The 25,043-nt window shown below is 31.0% G+C and overlaps 1 long non-coding RNA gene across 1 annotated transcript; it reads right to left on the bottom strand.

Annotated features, from left to right (window-relative positions):
- Positions 1 to 11,459: 11,459 nt before the first annotated feature.
- LOC145278060 (uncharacterized) lies at positions 11,460 to 24,015 on the bottom strand. The gene is made up of 2 exons (XR_013868280.1): positions 20,768 to 24,015; positions 11,460 to 11,850 (listed from the first exon to the last, which is right to left on the bottom strand). It is a non-coding gene; the product is annotated as an uncharacterized LOC145278060 (long non-coding RNA).
- Positions 24,016 to 25,043: the final 1,028 nt, after the last annotated feature.

Below are 25,043 nucleotides of genomic sequence, written 5' to 3'. Positions count from 1 at the left end.
AGTGGAAAACCCCAGGACTTCCTCATGCCTGCAGGATGGCTTTTTTCAGTTGATCCCAGAGTCGCTCAGATGAGGGAACTTCCTCTGGGCCACTAGCGTTTTTTAGTTTGGTCTGCAAGCCTATCTGGAAGACAGATCTCACTTCAGCTGATTGTAGTTTGCAAAGCTTGTATGTTTTCCTGGGTGGCCGTCCCTTCTTTGGTTTCGGTTTGAAGTGCAGCCGGATTTTGCAACGCACTAGGCGGTGGTCCGTATGCCATTCTGCACTGGGCATCACTCGGGTGTGTAAGACATATCTGCTGTTTCTTTTGCGTCCTATGATGTAATCTATGAGGTGCCAATGTCTCGACTGAGGATGCCTCCAGCTTGTCTTTAGTCTGTCTTTTTGCTGGAAGATGGTGTTTGTGATGATACGTTGCAGCTCCATGCAAAACTCCAACAGTAGACGCCTATTTTCGTTGCAGTTGCCAATGCCATGTCTGCCAAGCACTCCTCTCCATGCAACTGCATCCCGGCCCACTCTAGCGTTAAAGTCGTCGAGGATTATCACCTTATCGGCTGCAGGAGTTATGAGTAAAATCTGTCTTTTTCTGCAGGTTCAGCTTGAAGAGTTAAGGCGTACACACTGGGAAGCGTAGCAAATTCCTTATTCATTAGAGGGAGACGCATTGACATGACCAGTTGGAAGGCTTTCTAGTGTGGAAGTGTTGGAGGTTTTGACCAGGAAGCCGACGCCCGAGAAATGGTCCTCCGTTGCTGGTTTCCTAGACCAAAAGAGAGTGTTCCTGAGGGCTGCCAACCCCAGTGAACCGAACCTCCCTAAGTGTAGCGATTGCGATATCCAGCATGGACAAGTCAAGTGCAATCAAAACAGATTGACGTCGTCTTTGTCTAGCATAGTTCTGATGTTCCAACATGCCAACTTCAGTGTTTTGCTCCCTTACAGGTGGGTGTTTTTACATGGGGGTCACCACTTATCAAGGCCCGAAGGCCACTCAGGGATAAGGGTTATTGCGTGTACAGTAATCAATGAGATAGTATTGTAGTAATCATTAGTATTGGGGGGTTTGATAGAGTGTCTTACTTGAGGGGGCGTTTGTCAGGAGTTTGTTTATGTTGGACTTGAGTACGTCCAAGTTGTAGTCAGATGGGAAACAGGCAAGCGGAAGAGAGTTCCACTGGCGTGCAGTTCTAAGAAAGAAGCTTTGCTCATGGAATCTAAGTTTGGATTTAGGCACGGATAAAGAGTGGGGAAAATTATTGACATTAGTTTCAGCCAGACGGGTGTTTCTCGTGAAAGATTGGCGAGGGGGGGGACGAGGGATTATAGCTCAGACGAGCACCTGCCATGGAAATAACGATAAAACAAAGACAGGCTCGCAACGTCTCTTCTGTGGGAGAGAGGTTGCAGGGCAGAGAAAAGGGCATCCCCCACTAAGCCACGAAGTCTATTTTGTACTCTGTCAAGGCAGGATAGGCTATTTTAGCAGCTCCTGCCCAGATGTGGCAGCAGTACTCCATCCTTGGACGTACTTGGCTTTTATACAGATAGAGAATTGCATTAGTAGTGAGATATCTTCTGGAGCGGTAGAAGGATCCCACCATTTTCCCAGCGTCCCTGGCAACAGATTTTATGTACGTGTTCCATTTAAGATCAAGAGTAAAGGTTAAACCCAGAAGCTTGTCAAAACATGGAGCCTCCATTTGTTAAATGCTGGTATATTGAGCTAGTACTGTTCAAATGCATCGTTAATCGACTGGAAATGTTGTTTTTAGGGTTCTTATAAATAATTACTTTCCGAATTATATTGTTGATCAACAAATTAAACTATTGTTACAGTCCCCTAAAAACCTTAACAGCAATACTAGTCAATCTTCTAACACTAACCCTATAGACATATTTTATAAAAACCAAATGACACCAAATTTTAGAGTGGAAGAAAAAATAATTAAAAGCATCATACATAGATATACAGCACCTCTAGAGAACAATTCTAAGATTAGATTTATTATATACAATAAGAAGTATCGAACCCAGAACCTCATCGTTAAAAATAACTCCTCGCCGGCGACAAAAATGTTGGAGCAAACCAATATTGTGTACAAATTTCAATGCCCCTTAGGAGAGTGTAACTCCGAAAATAAAAACGCATATATTGGACATACAAAAACAACATTATCCCGTCGATTAACGATGCATTTGAACAGTACTAGCTCAATATACCAGCATTTAACAAATTAACGTAGCTGTCCCCCCTCTAATCTTAGAAAGGTCCTCGTGAACAACACAAGGATTTTGCAACGAGAAAGTAATTGTAAAAAATTTTAAATAATTGAAGCACCCATCTATAAATAGCATTAATTTTGAAAGTAGCAATAATGTGCTGAAATGTTTAGCATAACCAGTATACGACTGGTTTTACTAACATTGCCTTTTATCATCCTAATTTTTAATCGAGTTTTTTATCACTCGTAAATGTATATTTTAATCGAGTTTTCATTGACTCTTTTTATCATTCGTAACTATATATTTCACTTCTTCTATTTTTAATATTTTATCTCCACCTGATGATGATTCAAGAAAGAATCGAAAGAGCTCGTGTGAACCATGAAACATTTGTAAATACCTTCCATCTTGAAGTTTAAAAAAATCTTACGAAAGATCGAAAAAATGAAAAAAAGAATCATTAAGCAAGTTATCTCTGTTGTTTTTAATAATGTTTGCCTGAATGTATATATATATATATATATATATATATATATATATATATATATAAATTAAGTATGAGTATATATATATATTTATGCATGATACTAACTCCGATACTAATGAATTGATCATTATAATTTTTAATCAAGCTACGCGATGTAAGCGCTGGTAATGTTGTCGATAAAGGGAACGAAATCTAAGAATATTCGGAATAATGTAAATATTTAAAAGGATGGGTTTTCTATCGATGAACTTCGCAAACGTAGAAAAAAGAAAGAAAAAACGGAAGCGACTAAATGTTGTTGTTTTAAACCATTCAGTTCCCATAATCCATTCTTATTATTCCATTCAATCACCATGACCCTTTATTAGCTAATTTTGAAAAGGACTTAATTAAACTAATTAAAATTTTAAAATTTAAGAAAATTATGAAATAAAGAACAAAAAAATGTTCATAAAATAAATTAACCAATTTTTTTTCTTTAGAATTAGATGACAATACGAACTAATTGTTCCTGAAGACAAAACAAAAACATATCACGGATTAAGAGTATTATGAATAAGAAAATATTATAAATAAAAAAATTAAGTACAAAATTATAAAATGGCGCCAATAAGCACTTTCGAAGATAATGATTACTGATCTAGATTTGACTCAAGGTCACGTCGGCATTTTCTCGCAGTTTACTGTATGCATCCGGAAATGTTGTCGAAAATGGCTAACACGAACATAATCATACAATAAATTTAAAACTTTAAAACAAAATTTTAAAACAAAAAGATAAGACATGGAAGTTTTGATTAAATGAAAGAAATATTGGACTAAAAAAAGGGATTAAAATACTAAAAAAAAACCTTACTTTCACCTTTGGTTTTTGGCAATTTTATTTTATGTATTACTCGCTTTTATTTTTTATTTTTTATTTTTTTCCGGCGTCAGAACCAAAGATGTAAGCGATTTGAGCTATAACTTGATCCTGACTTAAATATATAAATCTGGAAAGGATTTTTTTCTTCAAATTACGCATGCTCCAAATATCCGTTAAATGTACTAATATAAAACCCACACTAAACGAAAAGAACGGATCATTGAAATATCGCTACGACCTTGTACAATGCATTAGTCATTATTTTATCGAAGTTTTTGTTCATAAAAAATATTAAATATTTTTTATCATAAATGTCTCAAACAAACAAGCTATGTTTAAACGAAAATATCAAAAAACTATAAACGAAAATCATTTTTTTTTTGTAGAAAGTAGCTTAAATGTTTTTTTTTTGTTTTTTTTTTGTTTTTGTTTTTTTTTTATACATGATGCGGTAGAAATATCTCCCTCATTTTGATATGCGATCTTCGCAGTTGCTGCTTGTGCAGTTTATGAGCAATCATTAATTTGTATGGATGGATCAGTGTGTAAAATTCTTCTGACTGTTCTATCAGGCAATCCCAAGGACAAAGCATGTTAGAGACTGTGTGGAGACTGAGTAGCAGAAAGTCTTACAGCACGAATACTGTCTGGCGTTCGAGCGCTTCAAGGCTTTCCAGGTGGCTTTCTTTTCAGTGCCGAACCTGTAACTCTGAAATTTGCAACTCATAGCTGTACTAATTTTCTATCTGGAACTGCATATTGCCGTCCTCACTTGTAATGAACTCTGAAAGCTCTCGTTTTTGCAGGTACAGATTCACCATTTTTCAAAAGCACGTCCAAATGATATATCTTGATAAAGGTATTTGAAAAAATGGCAAATTATTTACTAAATGAAAACATCTTTGGAACGTTCATAAATTCATTAGCAACGTAGTTGAAAGCTTAAAATGTTGCAGATATTTCTACGGAAACCCTGCATAAACTACCGAAAGATGCCGATGTCAATGTGGGACACATTCTGTATCATTACCAAAAAATAATTACAATGCAGGGGACATTTTATCTAGATTAACAATTCATGAATGTACAGAGATAATAGTAATTACAGACCACATTCATTACTAAGTCCGCGTTCAACGCATTAAATAGCAACATTCTACAACAGCTAACAGTCGCTACGGCCAAAGTCAGAGCATTCATTCATGCTGCAAAAAAATACTAATATAAACACCAAACTAAATAGGATAGAGGACTGAGATATAGCTACGATCTACAAACAAGTAACTATTTCCCAAAGCAACATATCACAACAAAGGGTGAGAAAGGTAAACAGGGGGCGACCCATTCCCCATTTGTTGAATTCGAAACTGACAGTAGCAATGTTGTTCTGGTCTTTTGTAATACATATAGGAAAAATAAACACACAGACACACACACATACTAACACACACCGACAAACACACCGACAAACACACACACACACACACACATATATGTATATATATATATATATATATACACACATATATATATATATATATTAAAGGAATAATTAATGAGATGGTTAACATCATGAATTTTGGAATATAGTGTTTTGTCATTTATTCACTATATTACTCTGTAATTACATTGAGCTTCTTAAATAAGGATCGGTATATATTATAAGAAAATATATTTTTACAGGAATATATATATATATATATATATATATATATATATATATATATATATATATATATACCTCGGCAACTCGGAATATATATATATATATATATATATATATACCCGAGGTGCCTTTTATCGCATGGCACGAGGGCATCAAGAACTGCGGGATCTACATTGATCAGCTCGGCCATCTCCCTGCTGTCATGACAACGTCTTTCTTTCTGATCTTCTCTGAACACCCTTGGGACAAACTTTGTGCAAATCTTCCGCATCTTCAGTCCCCCACCACAAATAACTGTGTGTATAGTTACAACACTGACATCAAATTGTGTACTTATTGTCTCTAAGATTGCGACAGGGAATTTGTGAGGGATGATGAGAGCATCAGATTTTGAATGACATATGAGATTCAAGGAAAGCAGGAAGTTTGTGAGGGATAGTGAGAGGTGTGGGAGAATAAGGAAGTCAGAACACTAAAGTTTATTGGCTAAATAAATAATTTTATGGTTAAGTACTGTCGTGTGTCTATAGAGACAATTAGTGCACAGTTTGATGTCAGTGTGGTAACGGTACGTACAATTATTCACGAAGAATTGAAGATGTAGAAGATTTGCACGAAATTTATCCCAAGGCTGCTCCATTCCGGTCACGGACTATGGGCATCAGATCAGTTCTGCACGTCCAGACCTTGCTGCCTGTGACTTTTGGTTATTCCCTAAGCTCAAGAAAAATGTTGGAGGCTCTTCTGATGTGACAAGTGAGCAGATGAAATAAGGTGTGACGAGAGGCATTGACATGCTTACACAAGAAAACTTCTCTGGGGCCTTCCAGAAGTTGTCGGAACTGTACAACAAGTGCATTGCAGCCGAAGAAATTTTACTTTGAAAGTAACTAGAGTTTCATGTGTGTACAATCAATAAAAGTAGGCATATGAATATATATATAGAGAGAGAGAGAGAGAGAGAGAGAGAGAGAGAGAGAGAGAGTGCTTTAAATAAGTTTCCAGACTTTTCTCGCTAGATTCAGCCACTCTGATGAGTCGTAGACGACGAAACACGTGTCAATGGATAACTTTATTTTAAAAATGATATATACATATCGCTCCCCCTGTGGGGGTACCAAATTGGTTAAAAGGGAAAATTATTCCCAACTCGTATTTAGGTAAAAATGCACTTTCGTAAATAATTGAATTCATTCAAAACATATCGCAAAAACCAAAACAAACATCTAAGAAAAATCGCGATATATCCAGACGGTCGTGCGAAATGGGTCAGCATCTTCATATATGCATGTGTGTAGATGTATATGTATGTATATATATGTGTATGTATGTATGTGCATGTTTGTGTATGAGTGCATATTTATGTATGTGTATGCATATGTAGGTAAGTGTATGTATATATATGTGCATATATGTATATGTGTGTATGTATTTGTACATATGTGTATGTATTTATATGTATGTACATGTGTGTATGTATATGTATGTATGTGTATTATGCATTGTGTATGTATATATGTGTGCATGTTTACAGATATATATATGTGTGTATGTGTATATATGTATTTTTGCATTTATATATATATGTATGCCATTGACTTGTCTTGTGTATGTTTGTCTTGTGTATGTTTATGTATGTATATGCATGTGTATTATGTATTGTGTAGGTATGTATCCATAAATGTGTGTTATATGTATGTGTGTATGTGTATGTATGTGTATATATGTATGTATGCGTGCATGTATATATATGTATGTATACTAGTGACCGTCTTCAGTGTCATGTCTGTTTGAGCGCGTGAATTTTGCCGGCAGGACTAAAGTCATTTTCGGCTGACTGAGTGAGTTGCACTCGTCTGACAAGACGTTGCAATCATCATATATATATCCTACTCCAAGTTAGCGTTTTAATATTTTATTTTTATTAATAAAAAATATATTTCACTTCTTCATTTAAGGGCAAGATGCTCTGAATAGCAGATATACACTTTATTTCTCTCGCCGTGTTAGGAACAGTTGTTTTTTTTTAATGTATCAATTTGCTCCGAAGCATTAACATGTTGAGTGTAGCAAGTATATAATACTTGTCTACATGAATAAAAATTAAATATTTAGCTCTTTTTTAGTGAGCACTCTTAATAACCTCGTTTTAATTCATTTATTTTCTTCTGAATACCTTTAACCTGGAATTTAAGCTCCCTAAATGTCAAGCACTCTCCAACGCTGGTTCATTACGTATTGACATGGAGAAAATTATCTTCCACACATCTCTGAAAGGCATTCCAAGCACTAATAATTGAAATTACCTTCTGGTCGTTACAATAGAGATAGAGAAATTTCTGAGAAGATTGAAATGGAAAGCAAAATTTTTTCTACGTTAATTTGATAAAGATCATTCGGATTACAATATGGATTATTTCGGATTTAGGAACCATGTTACGGCACCCCGTGTTGAGCAACTAGATCTATTCTAGAAAGTTTCAATTGTTATTGTCAAGGAAATTCTCTTACATAATACCAAAAAACACTTCCAAAGAAAACTGGATCTCACCGTCAATGAAGTTAACAAATCCAAAAATATTCTACTTAAGGCAGATAAGACGCAACATCTTTATAACCAAACAAACGTACTATAGACTGCTTGAGCAGAACATCACTAAGAACTATTTAAAAAATAAATCAGACCTCATAAATAAAATAAACTGCGATAGCAAAATAATAACAGACCATTTGAAAATAAGTAATAGAGTTAGCAAATTAAAATACTAACGAATGTCATATTCTACTTAACGATCATAAGACAAACTTCATGAATAAACTAACAACTCATACTCCCCGACTAGACCTAAAATAGGGAAAATTAGAAAAAAATAATTGAAAGACTCAATTACCAAATTAAATCTGCACATAAGTTGAACCTATGGATAAATACTGCTGAAGCAATTAGTTGGTTTTCTAGTATTAAAAACAAACATAACTTTTCCTTTATCAAATTCGATATTGAAATGAATTGCATTAAGTCTTTTACTAATAGACTTTTACTAATTACTATTGTATATATAGGATATTTTTAATCACCGATTTTTGGTGGTTTTACATGAGGTGAACATATAATGGATTCTATTACTATCCATTTTTTCGAGGAGGTAATAGAATTTGCCTCTATTCTTTTCGACATTATGAAAATTGACATTAATATCATCAAGAGATGTAGAAATACGGTCTTAATCAGTAAAAATGAACAATCGGTAAAAATGGGCCAAGCAGGTTCTTTTAATGTTTCCATAGGATCCCTGGAGTTGGCTCTATGACTGATCCAATGGGTGTTTATATTTTGTATAATATCACAAAGAATGTCGAGGTGAACACTATAGGTCTCTACAGAGATGATGATCGTATGGTAGTAAATAACTATAACGGTCCAAAATGTCAGAATTAAAAAAAACTATACTTAGAGAATGCAAAAGAATCAATCTGAAGGTCGATATTAACTTAAATGTAAAAGTAGTACATTTCCGTGATGTAACTGATAAAACAATCTTATGAACAATATAGAAAGGACAATGCTAATCCATTATACGTTCACCCCAGTTCATACCACCCATAATCAGTGATTAAATATATAATATAATATCTATTAGTAAAAGACTTAGTGCAATTTATATAACAAAGAAATCTCCAATGCCCAGAAAACCTTCTATAAAAAGCCCTTAAGGATAGTGAATATAAAACACTTTAATAGAATATACCGATATATCATCAAGTAAAAAAAAACTGTAACAATAGGGAAAAGAAAATCATTTGGTTCACCCCTCCCTATAACCTTATGGTTAGACCAAATATAGGAGAAAAATTTATTTATCTTATAAAAATGCATTTTCCACCAGGGAACATCATCCATAAGATTTTTAACAAAAACACCCTCAAACTAATTTATACTTGTAGTGCAAACCTAGAAACAATTATCAAAAACAAAATAGGAAAATATCAAATAGCAACCAAAGGCGAAATATATCTGAACTCAATAATACTAGATCTTGTAATTGTTTAAACAAGTCTGAATGCCCCCTTGAACGCAATTGTTTAGTAAAATCTGTAGTATACAAAGCAACCATCAAGACTGAGGAGAATCCTCATATAAGTAAATACTACATTGGCATGGCAATAACATCTTCAAAGAGAGGTTCTCCGGTCATAAATGTCCATTTAACAATTAAAAATACAAGAACAGAACATCACTAGCCAAATACTGTGTGAATTTAACACCAGTTGTCAAATGGGAGATTCTTAGAACACAAGCAAATCTTTTAACTCACCGTGCTACCTTTGCATGGACGAAAAACTATTTATTTCCAGATTTAAGGAAGAGATATGCTCCTTAATAAGAAAGATGAAACCTCTATTAATTGTGGATACTATAAATCCCACCTCCTTGGCCACTTTGATTTCCTTTCTAACCCATCTTTATCTTGATTGTTATTCTTCATTTCTCTATTCTTACACTCTTAAGAACTATGTAACATAGGATATAATGTTCTGATTACTTATAAGTTTATAATGTAGGTTTCGTTACATTATTATTTGTAGTATTAGTAGTAGTAGTAGTATCATTACTTTTATCATTTCTTTATCATTATTAATATTACCATAACTATTATTATCATAAATATTATACTATTACTACCATTATTACTATTATTATAATTGTGGCTATTATTAATATTATCAAAATATTTATTGTAATCTTACTTATTATCAATATCATTATAATCTTTACCATTAAGAATATTATTTGTTATTATTTATTATTATGTTTTTTATTTTTATTTTTATTATTTTTAATATTATTATTATCATTGTTATCATTATTATTATTACTATTATTATTACCATTGTTATCATTATCATTATTATTAGTGTTATTATTTATATTATTTTTATTATGTTATTTTTATAATTTTTATTATTTATTATTATTATTTCATTATTATTATCTTTGTTATTATTTTTACTTATTATGTTTATTTTATTATTATTATTTTCATTATATATTTTATTATTATAATTGTTATTATAATTATTATTTTATTAGCATCATCATTGTTGTTATTTTCATTATTATCATTACCATTATTATTTGTTTTTATTATTATTATATTTATTATTATTATCATTATATTTAATATCAATATTTTTATTAATATTATTATTATTATTATTATTATTATTATTAAATCTTTAATCTAATTGAAATTGCTAAAAAGAATTTAATTTTTCATATTTAATTTTAAATTTCTATGTGATTTGACATGATTAAAATCCGAAAATTGGAGGAGAGGCTGAAATACCTTTTTAGTTTTCCATTACGCCATATTGAATTTTGTCAAACAAAGTCATTAAACCCAACTATTCGTACCAACAATTTTAATTAACTTATGAATCTTCTACCAAAATGTTCTGTTTAATAATTAGTAAATTTATTCATTCTAATTTTTGTATGCATACTTATGAAAATAAGATCAACGAATTATATACTATTAAACATGTTAGTATATACGAAACTAAACTAAAAAGACTATATATATATATATATATATATATGTCTGTAGAAATATATGTTCTTATATATATTCCAATCCTTATTTAAGAAGTTCAATGTAATTACAGAGCAATATAGAGAATAAAGAAATAAATTATAAGATGGTTAACATCATGAATTTCGGAATATAACATTTTGTTATTTATTCTCTCTCTCTCTCTTTCTATATATATATATATATATATATGTGTGTGTGTGTTTGTGTGTGTGTGTATTGAACCAATGAGGTGAAGCTGCAAAGCTAGATCCATCATTATATCTTTAAAATGATTCAGTTTAAGTCTATCCGTTACATCTTTCATTGTTCTGCTTTCTATAAACCTATAATTCTTTAACAAACAATGCTCCAAATCAACTACCTTTATATCTTATCTATACTCATAAATTGGGGGGGGGTATTGATATTCATATTAAAAACAATTTTTATCTATTTATTTAAAAATAAAATAAAATACCTTTGTTATATATGGGTCGTTGAATCGCATTAATCTGCAAAAGATCTAGATAATTATCATATTCTTTTAAACATTCATTTTAATTAATTCCCTATAAGTTATTTTGGTTTTCTTATGGGATGATCATCTTTAGTTAACTATTACGTGTTATTATATTCATTCAGATAAGCATAAAATGGCATAGTAAACACAAACCTCTTTCTATATATATTTATATATGCGTATATATATTTGTTTAAAAAAGATTTGCCTACCAAAATCCTTTGTCAGTTTTTTTGGTCTGCAGATATAATACATAATATATAGAGTATCAAATGCATGCGAAATTTTATATTTTGTTTTGGTAAAATCGGTGCAAAAGTTTGAAAATTTAAAAAATTGAATTGGCCAGATGAAGGTCGAACGATGCCATTACGAAGTGGATATTAATTTTCTATCTTAGGTCCAATAAAAGCAAAAAGCATCAACTAAAAATACTTGCCTGAAAATCTTAAAATTAAAAATTACTTGAAAATATTCTCACCCATTTCCAAGACAATCCAAATGGGATCCTGAAAAAAATAAAATTTTGAAAAAGTTCAAAGTGTTAAAGAAAATGCAAAGATTGTTTTTCTCTGAAAGAAAATTTCACACAAAACTCAATTTTTATAAACTATTGGTTCATAGCTTAATATTTAGCCTTGCAGCCAACATTTCCTCATAGCTCAGTAAATAACATCAAAGGAAAAAATTAAATCTTAAGCTAAATGTTTTCGTTTCGATTCTCCGTGGTGACGCACGCGTCTTTTTTTTTTTTAACTTTTAAAATAATTACTGTATATTAATTCCAACATAATATAATAATAAATACGAAATTTGCATTAATCAAAATATCATATTTAAGCGTATTTTACGGCCAGACAATGCAGGTGACTTACTAGCATGTATATATATATATATATATATATATATATATATATATATATATATATATATATATATATATATATATGAAAATTACAATTGAATTTACCAAAATGATCCAAGATGGTAAAATTAAAGTAAAATATAAATATTAAAGAATTAATATTTATAAAATTATCTCAGTCAGATATAAAAGCTCGATAAAACCAAATAGGAAATAGAGCTTATAATATGAGCAAACAATTAATAAAATATGTTAAAAAACACTTTGAAATGAGTTAAAAACATATTTAATCTGAAAAGGAAACACTAGATAAATGGATAGTCCTTAATCCGCGGAGTTTCGAAGAAATAATCTCCTTCTCATCAGAGGGTAGGAATTAGCAAAATGCGGGATCGGATTTTGCATGCAGAAGTATTTGATTAAACAACAAGTAAGTCAAAGATCTCACTTGAAAACAAAATAAGATAAGCAGAGGTAATATGGTAAAGAAAAAGGTGATTACACATGAATGGATAGTCTGGTGGAAGATAAAAAATCCAGTGACGGTAAAATCCAAATGTAAAACTTCAAGAAAGTTAAAAGAATTTCCTTTCGTACAAGTAAAATCCAAGGAAATCCCGTAATTGGAAGAAGATGGTCCATAATAATCCAAAGGCAGAAATCCATGGAATAATTCACAAACATGTGTACAAGGAAAAAAATAATATTAATAAAAGAAAAATAAGATATGCTTTTCACTCTACTTCCGAGACATAACTATAAATAAAAAAGATCTGGGAAGAGAAAGGAGAGAAAAAAATGATAAAGTTAAATATTAAATATAAAATAAAGGGAAACAAAAGTCAAAATGACCCAGACAGGAAAAGTTAAAGGCGCAAATATATATATATATATATAGGGCAAAATAATATAGGTTAACTGAAATGTACAGGTCATCACTTAAAAAAATGTCAGCAACGACACTAAAAGGAAAATAAAATAAATAAATATATAATAAATAAATAGAAAATAAAGAATAAATAAGTAAATAATAAAATAAAATATAATAAAAAATAAAATATTAAATATAATATATAATACAAAATAAAATAAAATAAGAATAAAAATAAAAAAATAAATATCATTTAAGGGGAGAAGATGGCCGGTATCTGCAATTTCAGGAAAAAAAAGTAAGTAAATTCATATAGTAGAATTTAAGTAAATATACATACAAGATATGAAAGTGTGGGTAGATTGATATATTAGATAGATAGGAAAGTTTAAAGAATAAAACAGAAAATGCAGATAAAAAAAAATATATATATATTTAAATTTGTCTTTACATATGCATTAGTTTGTTGCTACACAGTCATGAGCATGTTTCGGTCTTCTAGTGTTTAGTAACTAGAGACCTCTTCAGGCAACAACCCTTATTTTCGAAAACGGAATTCGTTGAAGTTCAAAATGGTGGAATTTTAGAATTCCGTTTTCAAAAATAAGGTCTCTAGTTAGTAAATACTAGTAAACAGAAACATGCTCATGACTGTGTAGCCACAAACTATTGCTTATGCAAAAACAAATTGAAAATGTAACTTGCTCTACTGCTGTATTGAGCACTCTTGTATAAATCTCGTTATATTTCACTGGTTACCCTACATTTGAAAAATAGCAACCTCAAATTATATATATATATATATATATATATATATATATATATATATATATATATATATATATATATATATATATATAATAAATTATGTAAATTGACAGCAAAAGTTAATGTTCTAAAACAAATACAAAAAAAATAAAGTTTTTTCTTAATCCATGCATTTTCAATGAATGGCTTATCTCATCCAAGGAAATGCTTTTAGGGAAATAAGTATAGGTAATTATATTTTTTTCTTGTAAAGAAATTAATTGAAAATTAACTCTAAAAAAGATATTCCACGGTTTAATTACTGAAGATAAATGAAATGTTGTAAAATCCGAAGCAATCAATACTGATATATTCCAGACTGTATTGTGGGGTTTGTTTAATATATATTTCAGGCTGAAAGATGGATTCTTTGAAGTGCAAAATGGTGTATAGACAGTTGTCCATCAAGTTCGCTCTGGTAAAATTCTTTGAAAATTCCTTTAAATCTATATATCTATAAAAGTGAAAGTGTCTGTGTGTGTGGGGGGGGGTGTACATTTCCCTACGCAATAATTCTGTCAATTTTTAGTCTACAGATTCGAAATTTTATATACAGGGTACTGAGATTTGGGAAAATCGATGTGATCGGTTTTCGGCCAGAAATTTGGAGATTAAGGGGTTAAAGTACAACGATTTGACCTTTGAGAAGTCTACCAAACTCCTCCGACAATTTTGGGTCTAAACAATTGAAATTTTAGATATAGGTTCCTTTGACATGGATCTAACTTAATAACTTGATGTGAGCACAAAACAATAAATGTTAAGGTGTCATAATAGGGGTAAAAGTTTAAAAAAATTGACCGCTTTTTTCTTTTTTTTTTTTTGGTCAACATACACCTCCAAATACCCGGGCAACGCCGGGCTTAAATGCTAGTAAGTTAATATTTGCGCAAGTATAATACAAGAATGACTTGACTGGACATATTTTTAGACATTACTTATATAATTAATTTATTTTTGATTAATAGATATTCTTATATTATTAGATTAAAATTATCAAGATGTTTAAAGTAGTATATTCTACCTAGGTAAACTTATATATATATATATATATATATATATATATATATATATATGTATATATATATGTATATATATATATATGTATATATATATATACATATATATATATATATATATATACTAGCTGTACCCTGCCACGCGTTGCAGTGGCTCAATTTGGTGTAATGTAAAAATTTTATAAAAGGAGAAAAATGCATGTTTCTTATATTCTTAGTACAGCAATCCACTCCAAAAAGTGAAAAAGAAGGCGAAAATGAAACAAAATGGTACTATCGCAAAATTTGATCTGGATCCTCGGGAGTTTCTGTCAATCATTTATGGTTTGAACTCGACCAACAATCAGTGGATGAAGCCGAACGTAGCAAAAATGTTGAAACGCTAAATGTTTTTGTTTTTTTTCTGTATACAAAAATGTGAGTTAGTAATTAATATTTGGTTGATGGGGTGGGAGTATTATACACGGATTCGAAAAAGTTGTCCAAAAACAAATAAATGAAAGCAAAGGTAAGGTAAGTTACGTTTCTACCTAACTAGATAATTTTTTAGTGTTTTTATGTAATGTAAAATGTTTAATCGGCTCGAAAACAGAAATGGTCGCAGACTCTGTTGAATACGTTAAGTTTGGGAAAGTAAGTTGAAAACTAAAAACTATACAAAACAGTGTCTAAAACCCCACAAATATATGTTACCATGACATAGGCTGGCATAATCGGTGGGTTTCTGACAGTATTTTGTATAGTTTTTTTTAGTTTTAACTCACTTTCTCTAACTTAAAGTAATCAACAGTGTCCGCCACCATTTGTAGCTTTCAAATACACCGATAAACACTGTTTTTCAAGCCGACTAAACGTTACATTAAATGAAAATGGTTCATATTACTAAACACTAGGCACCGCCAAAAATGGCCGCAAAATCAAGTTGTTGTTGTTTTTTAAAACTAAATTACATTTATTAAAATCCATTATTTCTGAGTAACTTTTTTTTTCTAGAAAGATAAAACCCTGAATTTTATCATATAGAAAACAGAATAATGTAAAACTTTTTCTACTATTTTTAATTAAATTTTAAATGTTAAATTTTCCCAAAAAGTTAACAAGTGACATCTTTTGTCCTGCACAAAAAACGTACTTAAATATTTAAAAAAAAAAAGGTTTTTGAAATAATTAATTTATTTATTTATTGTCTAACTAAGATTTAGGATGATTTTCTAAGAGAATATGCAAAAATATTATAATATAAGTACCTGAATTTCAAATAATTCCACTTATTCATATAGGTATCTAGATATTTCGCGTCAATGTAGAGTCGAGATCGACTCTGTTTACCTTTGCGTTTTATAAGAAGAAAACTATGGAAGACCAAACAAGCCAAAAAAACTTATTTTTCAGTGACGAAAATTTCAATGTATTATTAAGCTGAGGCTGGCCAGTACCAGATGGGTGACCATTTGTATGAGTTTGGTTTGTAATGTGTATGTGTGTGGGGGCCAGGCTCCCCAAAATGGGGGGGGGGCAATTTAAAGCAGAATAAAAAAAAAATATTTCAGCGCGTTTGGTCCACCGTAGTCGAAAGGCGGCAAACGTTTTCAAACGGGATCGAAAAAAATGATGCTATTTTTAACACAAAGGGCACAACATTTATCGAATTTTTTTTTTTTGTATCGATTATTCAAAAAAAATTGTTAATTTATTTATCAAAAATTTTAAAATGGCTTTTTTCGTATAAATATTAAAAAAAATTTTTTTTTGTTTTGCTTAACTTAAATTAATTATTTTACTTAAAATATTCACCGAATTTCACACTTCCAAACTCAAAAGCGGGATAATTAAACACAATCGAAGTTCTGATATTCAGACGTCAAAATAAGGTATGCAAACAATTTTTTTTTTTTTTTTTAAATCTATAAATCTGTCCCTTACAACAACACAATATGTTTTGTTCAGTTTCAGATGATTATTTTAAGTATATTTGTTCCCACTTCAAAACAAGGGGGGGGTTGTAAGCAAAAAAAAATATATATGAATATCGTTTATGAAAAATAAGTACACTGTTATAAAGTTCATTCTTCTCCTAATAATCGCTGAAAATTTCGTATTGATCGGATAATTACCTGATTTTTGGTAGATTTTTAAAAAGACGGTCCGTCAAAAAGTACTGACCTGCCCCCCCAGTTTTGGCGGTGCCTACTAAACACAGACAAAAAAAGTTGTCAAAAAATAAATATATAACAAATAAATGTTATCAAAGGCAAGAAAAGTAAATGTTCTACCTAACTGGATAAGATTTTAGTGTTTTTATGTAATGTATAATCGGTTCAAAAACATTCAATGTTTATCAGTATATCTGAAAAATACAAATGGCGGCAGACTGTATCAAACACGTTAAGTTTGGGGAAATTTTGGGATAATGAGTTTAAACTAAAAACTATACAAAATACTGTTAGGAACTCACTCAATATATGTTATCATGACGTAGGCTGACATATAATCGGTGGTTTTAAACTTTTGCTCGATACAGGTGACGACTTTTAAAAGTCCCTTTTAGTGATTACCTGGTTTGAGGATATTTGTACAGCTAAACAGCAAATCTACTCCAAAAAATCCGGTATTATTTTACTTTAAGGCCCTTTTCACGTTCGTATATAACGAAATATTTTATTGTAGATTTTGGTGTGCTAAAACGAATCTGCAAACCGTTTCCGTAGCAAAAAGAAAGTTTTCATGATATTCATGAAATTACTTTTACGAAAAGTGGGTGATCACTTTTCAATGTAAATTTAACTTAGAATGAGCACCCGCTTTCTGGCCACCTGAGAGAGGGGCAGTTTTCTGTGTGTTTCTTGACTAAAATTTTTTTGTTTGATTTCTTTTGCTTGGTAATAACCCCTGAACTCTGGGACTATTTTCCATTTCATAGCCGTAGCCTTCGTTTACGCTATGCGTGAGCATAAACGAAAGCTGTTTAACCAATAAACATGGGAAAAAATCCCCCCTCTCTCAGGTGGCTAGAAAGTGGGTGCTCATTTTAAGTTAAATTTACATGGAAAAGCGATCGCCCACTTTTCGAAAAAGTAATTTCTTCATATCATAAAAACTATTTTTTTGCAACGGAAACGGTTTGCAGATTCGTTTTTAGCACACCGAAGTCTACAAAAAAAATTCTGTTATATACGACCGTGAGACGCACGGCCCTTAATGAAAAATTATCTAAAAAATCCGGGGGAAAATAGTTTTCAATAAAAACAGCAAATGAATTCGATAGAAAAAAAATGGATGCTATGATTTTTTTTATTTTTCTGTGTGTTTCTTGGCTAAAAAGTTTTTTGTTTGATTTCTTTTGCATGGTAATAACCCCTGAACTCTGGGACTATTTTCCATTTCACAGACGTAGCCTTTGTTTATGCTACGCGTGAGCATAAACGAAAACTGTTAAATATGCACTCGCGTACCAAACTGCCTTGTCAAAAAACCTTTAAGCCAATAAACACGAAAATAAATGCCCCTTCCCCGGGTGGCCAGAAAGTGGGTGCTCATTTTAAGTTAAATTTACATAGAAAAGTGATCACCCACTTTTCGAAAAAGATTTTCTTCATATCATGAAAACTATTTTGGTACTCATTGGGCGTTGATTTCCATGGCGACCCGCAGAATTATTTAATGGTCGTTCCCTTAGTCCCCCCCTAGTCAAGGCTAACGCATATGCACATAACATTTTTTATTTATTTACTTACGTGGCGGAGTTATACAACTATCACCCCCATGCGAATTTTTATACTGATAGGTTTTTTTGAAATTTTTTCACTTGATTATTATTGATTGAACACTAACCAGATTATGAAAAAAAAATTGAAAAAAAAAAAATTATTATTTCAACATTTGAAAGGGGTACTCACTTTTTAGTTACCACGTTCTGGTAAATCGGTCACCTATTTTTTTTTGGGGGGGGGCTAAATACGGAAGTGTCTTCGGGAGATATAAAATGGTCGCATGTTGACGAAGCAATGTATCGGGAGGCGTACGGGATGGAAAATTATTGGTAAATTTTTAGATTAGGTCCACCTCCTCAATTTTCTTTTAAATGACGACTTGTAATGGTTTTCGACTATGCTGAATACGAAAATCGCATTGAAGTTTTGCAGAAATAAGTAGTTATCAAGATATAAAAAAAATGTATTATGCATTGTAATCTTTGGCGGCCATCTTTTTACGCGCGTGCATTTGTTTATGGCGCGTGCGCGCGTAAAAAGACGGCCGCCAAAGAATACAATGCATAATATAACTTTTTATATCTTGATAACTACTGATTTCCGCAAAATTTCAATGCTATTTCCGTATTCATTCCGCATACTCGAAAATCTATAAATGTCGTCATTTAAAGGAAAAATTTGGAGGTGGACCTACTCTAAAAAAATATCAAATTATTAAACATTTCGGTACTCATGCAGAGAGTGATCCGTGCTGAAATAATAATGTTATTATTTTAAAATCCATTCTTAACATGGGGAGGGGGGTGTTTTGTACCTATTCTGTACCTTACAATTGAATTAAAAAACATATCATAAAACTTTAATTAAGCGTGGAAATACGATTTAAAAAATAGTGCGGATCACTCTCTGCATTAGCACCAACATTTCTCCAGCATGTTAGTGAAATTTATAATACTTAAAACCCTTACCTTTCATAAAAATAAATTATTAAAAAAAAAAACACCCACAAACTGACTTTTAACTAAATAAGTAAAAAATAATAATAATAAACTCGAAACTTTATTTTCATAAAAACAATAAAAAAAAGTCATGTTCGATCTATTTTTTTCTTTGAGAAACAAATATATTTCTGACTTTCAAATGCGGTAGAGACTCATATTATTTTTACTTTCTATGCTTTTGATATACCGCGTTTTTATTGGTTACAAAATGGGTGACTGATTTATCAGAACGCTGTAACTAAAAAGTGAGCACCACTTTCAAATGTCGAAATAATGATTTCTTTAAAAAAAATTTTTTTAATAAGCTGTGTAATTAGTGTCCAATCAATAATAATCCAGTGAAAAAAATGTCCAAAAACCTATAAGTATAGAAATTACGCATGGGAGTACAACTACGGCACTTTCGCACTTACTTTTACAAAGATTATTTACGTTAACTCTTTTCATAAATAATTTTTTTTTTAAAGTAACTAAACCATTTATTGATAATTTGTCACGTGTACAAACATTTATTTATTTATTTACGTAGGCTTAACTCTTTTCATGAATAAGAAAAGTTTTACTCTTTAAGAATAATAAAAGGAAAAAATGCAGAGAGTGATCCGCGCTATTTTTTAAATCGTATTTCCACGGTTAATTAAAGTTTTACGATATGTTTTTGTTTATTCAATTGTAAGGTTAGAGTACAGAATAGGTACAAAACACCCTTCCCTCCCCCTGTTAAGAATGGCTTTTTATATAATAACGTTATTACTTCAGCACGGATCACTCTCTGCATGACTATCATAAAAATTAATACAAATAATACTTATCTCAATAAGTGAAAGGCTCATTTCTACCGGAAATGAAATGGGGACAATCTCGCAGTTAAGAAAAATATTTTCATTTATAATTTAATATTTTTATAATTCGCAATGTTAAATCATTTTAATAACATGCAAACATTCTTTGACTTTAAAAGTAGATTTTCTGAAAATTTCAATTAAATTGACAATGTAGAAATATGGTTCTATAGACTTTGAACGGACCAAAATTACATTTATATATATATATATATATATATATATATATATATATATATATATATATATACATATACATACACACGTGTGTGTGTGTGTGTGTGTGTGTGTGTGTGTGTGTGTAGGCTTACCTTGATAGGTTTGATCAAATTGGAAAAAGACAGATAGAGAGAGAAGCGTTTTATGTTCCTTTCTAAGTGTCTCTTCCGGAAGTGGCTTTCCCACCTTTCACCTCCAGTCAATCCCGTCTCCGTCAAGGACAACTTGTCAGCCACCGACATTTTTTCCATTTTTCTTTTCTTATTTATTTTTGGTTATCTCGAAACATAAATGTCATATTCATAGTTTTCTATTTTCCGAAGCCGGAGCTCCTTCGGTTCTTCCGATTTCGGTACAAAATATACCTCGGAATTTAAACGGGAAAATAACATAAATAAAAAAGGGGGAGACTAAAAGCATAAAAATATAAATAGAATAACAGACCACATCTGAATGCTATTTTTTATTTGTTTTCTTACATGTGTCTCTAGTTTTTTTTGTGTTTTTTGTTGCTTTTTTGTTGTTTTTGTTTTTTGTTTTGTTTTTTTTTTGTTTTTTTTTGTTCTTTTTTTGTTAAGTCTGTCAATCTGCTATTTTTATTTGTTTTCTTACATGTGTCTCTATTTTTTGTTGTTTTTTTTTGTTTTTTTTGTTTTTGCTGTTTTTTTTTTGTTTTTTTTTTTTTTGTTAAGTCTGTCAATCTGTCCCGTTTTCTCACTTCTGTCACGTTCATTTTTAAAATAGAATTTTTACCATTAATCAAGCAGATTGATTGACTGAGCATAATTTTAGATGTGGCAAAAATAATGAACGAAATTCAATCGGTCGATCTGTTATAGTATTTTTATCAGTTTGTAAAATTTAAATTGCAAGTAACATTTTAAAGGTCTATGAAGTAAGTTTGAAATGGTGGTTGTATTAATCGATTAAGCTCAGGTTTAAAATACCATTTTCTTTGTGTGTGAAGATTAACTTTTTAATGGAATTTTCACGAGCTGTCAGGCTTAAGCTTGAAATTGCATTGTTCTATACTAATCATAATTTAGAATATCATTTGTGGGTGCTTATTTAAAATTACGTTAAAAAAATACAAAAAAATCTTTATAACGTACGTACTGAGCAGTTAATTAAGATGTCATATTAAATTGATCAAGTAGTTCTTTTTTTATTAAGAAAATAAAATTTAATGGCGAAGCTAGGGGGAGGCCGGCTCCGGCAATATTGTTTTAAATTTTAACATAAATAAAGCGCGACAATTCAATTCGATTACCGAGATTTTTTGTATTAAAAACTAATTAATACTTTGCATCGCTAAAGAGCGTAAAATTTAAAAAATATACTTGATCAATTTACGTTTTTTTTTTGTTTTTTTTTAGAATATGACATCTTCGTTCCGTGGTGATCACATGCATTATAAAGATTGTGATGTATTTTTTGTTTTTTAACAAAATTCTAAAAGGGGGCCCAGTTTTGTTGCTTGAATTTTAAACATTAAGTGTGTAATGTTATTTGGGGGGGGTATGTCAATTTTGAATTTAGTATTGATTCTCTTTCAAGTTCAAGTTTTAAATACTACAGGAGGCGTTCCAAAAGTAATACTATTTTTTATTCCGCCCGAATTGGTTGGAAGAGATTGAAAATTTCAACGTTATGACGACGGATCTTATGCAACCCTGACCTGAAAGTTTCCTTCCTTTGCTACAGATATTGACGGTGTGAGACTCTGTAACAGAGTGCGTATAAGCGCGTGGGAAAACATAAGCAGAAGCTGTAAGATAGCCGACTTGCACGCATATTTAAAACAGTAACCGAAACAAAGCACATGTTAAAATTAGGAAGTGTGCGCGAGAAGAAAAAGAAAAGAAACAAAACCACATGGTCGAAAAAAAGTGCGGTTGGAAAAGATGGACGTGTAAAAGCGAACGCGAGAAATGGCTGACTAATGCCGGAGTGAGGTCGGAGAAGAAAGAAAAACGCAAATCAGGGTAGATGCGGCCCCTCAGTGGCAGAGAGAGAGAGAGAGAGAGAGAGAGAGAGACTTTAAGCTAGGGCCGAGACGGATAGAAAGAAAAACGGTAATAATCGAATTGACTTTTTAAAAAGAAAGAAAAGTCGAGTCGGATTGATTTATTTGTATTTGTTAATTTCTTTAATGTTCAACTCTAAGAAAGTAACCTTGCCATAGAGGTATGTCAGAAGCAGAGATGCGTCATTGAGTTCCTTGCAAGAGTGCACTGAGAATGAGCTGGCTATGTAGAAAAATACAATCTGCAGCACAAACGATCGCTCGGTTTAATAGCATAACTCGTGTATTTATAGCGCTGCAAATTTTTTAGTTAAAAAATAGGAGGCTTTACGTTTGGAATGACGATCGTAATTTCATTGTCTGTCAAACTTACTATATTTGTGATCTATTAAGCTTAGTTTTAAATGGTATATTTACGCTCTGTAAAGCTTAAGTTTGAAACGTTATTTTCATGGTTTGTCAAACTGAAGCTTTAATTAGTAGTTCATTGTATATCAAGCTTAAGTTCAGAATTTTTGCTGTGTTTTACGCTTAAATGTTAATTCATTACATTTCATTTACCTTCAGAGTTGCATTTTTGTTGGGTCTTAAATTTAAAATATCAAGGCCGGAAGGCTACTCGGGAATAAAGGTTAATAGATGTAAGGTGATGGTATAGTTATTACTAATGGTTTAAACGGGTAAAATTTAATTATTTATGGGCACGGCCTAACAGGATCTTGTTTACATTAGATTTGAAGGCTACTGTGTTGTATTCAACTGAGAAGTAGGACAGCGGAACAGTGTTCCAAAGGCGGACAGTTCTGTGAAAGCAGCTTTGTTCATGGAATCTGCATTTAGATTTAGTCATAGATAGAGAGTGGGGAAAACCATATAGAGTGGTTGTGGATAGTCAAATGTTTTCTTGTGAAAGTTTGGCAAGAAGAGGAATTATATATTGGTGTTCAGTCGACCACTTGCCATGAAAATAGGGGAAGAGCAGAGACGGGCTTTTAACGTCTCTTCTGCGAGAAAGAGGTTGCAGGGAAGAGAAAACGACATCACGTACTGTATTTCGAAGTCGATTTATAATCCTATTTTTGGTGTATCAATTTTAAATTCTATTTTCATGGGCTTTCAATCTCAAGTTTTAACTATCATTTCTTTGTATGTGAAGCTTGACTTTGAAGTAACACTTTTCTTGGGTTTTATGCTTAAATGTTAAGCTTAGCATTTTATTGATTTATCAAAATAAAATTTGAAGTGGTTTTCTGTTGCTGCATAAAGCTTACGTTTGAAATGATATTTCCTTTAGTATGTAAAATTTAACTTTTAATTTGCATTTTTATCAGAATGCATTCACATGTTTATCTTTCATTTTCTTTGCCATGCTTAAGATGTAAATAGCATTATTTTCATCTTTCATACTTAATATATGGAATTATATATATATATATATATATATATATATATATATACATACATATATATATATGTATATATAGGCACATAATATATATACATATATATTTATGTATATATAGGCGCATAAGCCTGACGAATCCTAGAGTGGATGAAACGCCGAATATCCAGTGTAGCTTAATCGCCATATATATTTTATAAATTACTATGTATATATGTATATATGTATGTATGTATATATATATATATATATATATATATAATTACAAAAAAAATTTATATGTAGTCAACTTGAAAATTAATTGAAATAGCATTATATGAAAACAAGTCAGAAATTCAACAATATAATTTACAGTCTTAAATTGTTATATAAATATATATGCACATATATATGTGTGTGTGTGTGTGTGTGTGCATATTTAATAACATTTATTTACATGAAATTGTAGGAGTAATACATATACTATGCAACAATCTTCATTATATAGGTAGAACTAGGTTATAGTTTATGAAAATATGTATGGCAAAAACCTACACAGAAATTTCCGCGACTCATGAAGGTGAGGCTGTGTTTTAAACACTTGCCATATTAATGGCCTGGCACGGCGACAGGGCAGATAACTAAGCAAAATTCATCTCAGAGCGGCAAACCTAAAGCTGGCCTGCTAGGACACTATATATACAAATCTAAGCAAAATTGGACATATTTTATGGTTTGAAAATATAGTTTTTTGTTGTTTTTTTACCAATTGTCATAAACATTTAACCATGGAATAGTATTATAATCTTCTAAAAGCCTGCAAATTTTCATTTCATAAAACCTAAGCTGGCTACAAGTATGTATATATATATATATATATATATATATATATATATATATATATATATATTAGTGGCCTTGCAAGGCCACAACAGAGGCAACCGAAGCAGCAAAACTGAAG

Source organism: Euprymna scolopes, chromosome 6, assembly GCF_053919585.1.
Source record: "Euprymna scolopes isolate OS-2025 chromosome 6, ASM5391958v1, whole genome shotgun sequence".
Taxonomy (NCBI): domain Eukaryota; kingdom Metazoa; phylum Mollusca; class Cephalopoda; order Sepiida; family Sepiolidae; genus Euprymna; species Euprymna scolopes.
This window is presented reverse-complemented; position numbering and strand designations above follow the sequence as displayed.